The sequence below is a fragment of the Schistocerca gregaria genome, chromosome 2 (assembly GCF_023897955.1).
Source record: "Schistocerca gregaria isolate iqSchGreg1 chromosome 2, iqSchGreg1.2, whole genome shotgun sequence".
Lineage (NCBI taxonomy): Eukaryota > Metazoa > Arthropoda > Insecta > Orthoptera > Acrididae > Schistocerca > Schistocerca gregaria.
The window spans coordinates 963,346,982-963,352,055 of NC_064921.1; positions in this window are offsets into that span (position 1 = coordinate 963,346,982).

A 5,074-nucleotide genomic window follows, 5' to 3' on the forward strand; every position below is an offset into this window, starting at 1 on the left:
CCGACCTCGTGAGAGACATTCAGCAATCTTATCACGTACACCGCTAAGAACTGATAAGCCTAGGCCTTCATTTTCTACTCTTTGTGATGCTAGTTGGGGAAAGTGGGGAACTACCGACCTCGTGAGAGACAATCAACAATTTTATCATGTACATTACTAACTACTGATTTGACTGGACTTTGAGTTTCTACTTTTTGTGCTGCTAGTTGGCTGTCGATGTTACTGATTAGTGGAGGTAACTCAGTTTCAAATGAATTTACTTTCTTTACTTGATCTGTTATCTCATTGTCCACGTCTCCCATCTTCTTGCTCAACAAAACAAATGCAATCTCCTACTAATCTAATCGCATACCTGAGTTATCAGTCTTACTGTTTACAAGTTCAGACCGCAATTAAAATTTCCTGCATCAAACTGCATCGTGATTTCTTTATCTGATGGCCCGTAACTGGATTAGATGTGTCCATCAGATGAATGTGCTGAGGACTGGGTAGCTTGAGTTTTCTGTTTCACATTTGCGACAGCCGAACGATGGGATATTTATAGTGAGCCTAGATAGAGGCTCTGTTGTTGGGGCTGCCATAATTTCTCTCTGACAAACCGAGACATTGCTGTTAAACTGATTAAGACTGGAAGTGATTTGGGAAGCGAAAACCGGGACGAATCGTGACACTTCTCTTAAGCTTAAACAGTGAATTAATTAATGCAAATATTTTCTCGGCTTTGTGATTATTACTGTCTGAGCTATAGCAAAATAAGGGATCTTTGAATGGTCATTCCATATTTGTTTGACAGTTCCGCGCGTTAACACTGATTTCACAACTGCTTTTAATTTTGTTCTGCAAACATAGCTGTTTTTGATGCTTCGGAATCATTAAATAGTTTGGATCCTAGCCTAGAGGTACAGTCCAGTGATGTCAAAGACATTTGATATTTAACGGTATGATACAGTACATTGCTAATTCCGCTACTGTCATTAATTTGTTCTGTTTAAATGAATTTGAAACAAAATAACTGTCCATTTTTTTAAGTACTTGCGGAGTACACATTTGATTTATGCTTTACGCTAGCTAAATGATCCTTAATATTTGCTCTTCTCCTATGTGCAATGGAAACAGAAGACAAATTACACATTCTATTTCACAGTCATTTCTCCCTCGTTTTATGAAGAATCATTCTGCTGAGTATTTTTCTGTGATTGAACAGTTTCTCTTTGGCATTTAGAGTTTACGTGAAACATTTTAAAAACAGATTAATCGCGATACGATTCAGGCGGAGAAACAGAAAACCCCATTGCTGCAAAGATTAAACTGAACTGAGATAAGGGAAAATAATGGAAACTCAGCAGCTAACCACGCAAAAATGCTCTTTAAAATAATGAAAACTTCCGGTATTTAGCTTAACAGCGAGAGTTGAAATATAGATCCAAGCAAGAACTTGAAGAAAAAACAGGTAGTACGAGAATATTTCTCTGAAATCTGGAACCTGAGACAAACTGCTGTCCAGTACGTATTTTTCGGGACACCGATTTCTTTAATCTGAAACCCGGACTGTCCCGGAAAACCGGGAAATCTGGAAACCATGTCTCTAGGAACATATAATCTGTTGTGTCTGCGCAGCGACTGGTCTGCGCAGAGGCTTCTGACTATAATTAAGAGTTTTGGAGAGACTAAGCGTTTGAAGTCACCAGCCTCCTACTAACACCCAAAGATGGAAATTGCGCGTCCTATCTGCGTCTAGAGTTAATCACATGTGGAACTGTGGGAACGTTTTATGAACGTTTGCGTACCGCGGATCTGAAGTGGATGTGGTTTGAGTGCGCAGTGACCAAAAAAATGGAAATGAGCGTATGGCATTGTTGGCCGGGAGGCCCCCATTCGGGGAAGTTCTGCCACCAAGCGCAAGTCTTATTTCATTTGATGCCACACTGGCCGACTTGCGCGCCGGTTATGAGGATGAAATGATGATGAGATCAACACAACATTCAGTCCCCGGGCGGAGAAATCTCCAACCCGGCTGGGAATCGAACAACCCGGGCCCGCTTGCGTGGAAGGCGAGCACGTTACCAACCAGCTAAGCAGGCGGACTCGCAGTGACCAATTTTACTCCAAAGCGTTGGCGAGTTCATTCGTTTGTTCGGATGGGGAGGCCCACTGGGGTTGCCACCTTTCGGCCCGTCGGCAATGATAGAATCGAGGCGCACGCCCTGCTACCTTTCTCAATCGATTTTACAGAAACTATTCAATAGAAAAAACATTTTTGCGTTACTTAGAGCTTTATAAGTCAGGTTCATAATGATTTGCCTCTCATTTCGTTAATGGTTGTAGTTACTATGATATTTACCTGGAAGTAAGACTCTGCGCGAAATTGGAAAAAGACTGCAGTGAAAAATAAGGGTTGCTATAATATTGCGTTTGCTGCACCTTACATTCACATGAAATCTAACTAACACACTGATTTTTCTTTAGACTTGGGTGGGAGCTTCTCTCCGTAGCCAATCTCGAGAAATTTGATTTGATGTAACACTCATTTGCGATCGCGCCGCGCCAGTGATAAATATAGAATGAAATATCCACAATATTCCTCATATTCCACAAACGGTTTGAGTCATCGAAATTAGATGTTGGCCAATGACAGCGCACAAAGAGGAGTATTTCACCATACAATTATTATGCAAAACTCCATTATTTACTGTGTTATTCCACCAACTACAGAATTTTAGATGAAAGAATGTAATTTTTAAGGGGCGTTGGCAGCTGGTGAAATGAGAAATGCTATGGTTTTTGGAACAACGTACGTGAAGACATAACACGTTTACTTTTTATCAAGGATATGAGCTACTGATGATCTTGCTTTTCCTCAGTGGTTGGTTGGTTGATTTGGGGAAGGGATTAGGGAAGGTTGGCGAAGGAAGTCGTCCATGCCCCTTCAAATGAACCATCCCGGCATTTGGCTGAAGCAATTTAGGGAAATCACAGAAAATCTAAATCAGGATGGCCAGACGCGGGTATGAACCGTCGTCCTCCCGAATGCGAGTCCATTGTGCTAACCACATTATTGAATGACATATCAGTTCCTACATGCGCCTGGTAAATGTGTTTTAGATTCAAAGTGTCTTGTCTGAAAGTCATAATGAGATTTGTATTGTCCCTCGCCAGCTGTTTCGGGATTCTGGAATATGTCTGATTCATATAAAATACTTCCAATACCCATATGACGACCGAAAGAGAAATATCATAGAATTTGTTTGGCTTTACTTTTTCTGGTGGGGGAATTTGAATGCTTTGACTGAATGTCGTGTATGTTATAGCGTCACCACACTGCAGTATCTTTTGCAGTAGCTGGTACTTTAGTTGAAACAGCGTTTTTGAAAACACACATACGTGCTCAAAGCGGACTCCATCTGGATGTGTTAGTAGTGACATGAGAACTTTTATCTTGATGCATTTGGACGGACCTACAATCATCGGTCTTATGTTTTTAGAGAGGAGTAGCCTAATCTTCTTCCTCTTCGTCTTCTTCCAGTCTTCTTCTGCAGCATCACAGGACAGTCAGCTACAACAAAGTTCTGATGCTTCATCCACCCTACCTTGTTACCCGTGTTACCGACTCCATCAGATTTTGGCGTGCAAAGAGCTTGTAGTAAAGAAAAAAATGAACGCTTGTAATGATAATACTAGTGATGATAACAACAGCATATGTAGCCAGTGCAGTCCTCTTACTTGGTGAGGTACAAAGGGTACACCTTATAGTATATAATGATGGTGTAGTTGAATAAGAAAACCAACAAAGATTTGCGATTATATCTATTTTATTTACATTTCTGCAATGATACACAGATTGCATTACATCAACAACAACATTAACAACTGATCCATTTTTTACAGTACTTTCCAAATAACTGTTTCTTGTGTGCAGTAAATGCAGTATGTTTTTCTCTCAAACTGATGGGAGTTCCTTTAGCTTCGTCTTTTGACACCGTATTGATGCACTGTTCTAAATCATCTGCATGCACACTATACATACGGAGATAATTCATGATGTCTTTATACACAATTTGAACACACAGCAGCCTCCTGTTCAGTCTTTCCAGCACAAGGGATAGCACTGCAGATAAATGGATTGACCTCCAGATCTCACCATGAGTTTTACACCGTCATACAATGATGGTATAGAAAGCGTCAGACCCACTCAGTAACTGTCTGGAGATGGAGAATACTCGGAGGTCATCTGTTGGTTGATGTAATGTTCTGCATGACACAGTTCATCCAAATCCATCTCTGTAAACCCCACTTTAACAGATCTCAATGCATTTTAAATCTCTAACAGAACATGCCACCCACTATCCGCTGATGCTTCTATACCGATATTTAAGTGTCTTGAATGGCTAGCTGTTCAATTTTAAGTTGAAGTGAAAAGCAGTAGAGCACTGGGAGAAATCAGCAGCTTCTCATCCACCACATCAACATTCTGCCCTTGCAGTAGCCCCAAAATGTTCTGGGATGGAGCACTGGCTGCAGATTCCTTGACTTGCGCCATAGGGTGATGGGGTTTCGGGTTCCGAGGAATAGGTCAGGAGTTCACTAAACTCAGCTGGCGGCTACACGGGTAGCGGAGGCTGTTTAGTGTGGACTGGGCGGTTTTTTAGGTTAGAAGGCCTCGGAAAAGTACGGGATGGGCTGCAATCTCAAAGGGTGCATGGCAAATACAGGACGTGCGTGGATCAAGGAACAGTCGGAATTGTAGTTGTAAATTGTTGTAGTTGTGCTGGGGAAGTCCCTGAGCTTCAAGCGCTAATAGAAAGCACAGTCGCTGAAATCGTTATAGGTACAGAAAGCTGGCTAAAGCCTGAAATAAGTTCTGCAGAAATTTTTACGAAGTCTCAGACGGTGTTCAGGAAAGATAGATTAGGCAGAATTGGTGGTGGAGTGTTTGTGTCTGTCAGTAGTGGTTTATCTTGTAGTGAAGTCGAAGTAGATACTCGGTGCGAATTGGTATGGGTGGAGGTTATACTTAACAGCCGAACTAAGTTAATAATTAGCTCCTTCTACCGATCCCCAGACTCCGATGATATAG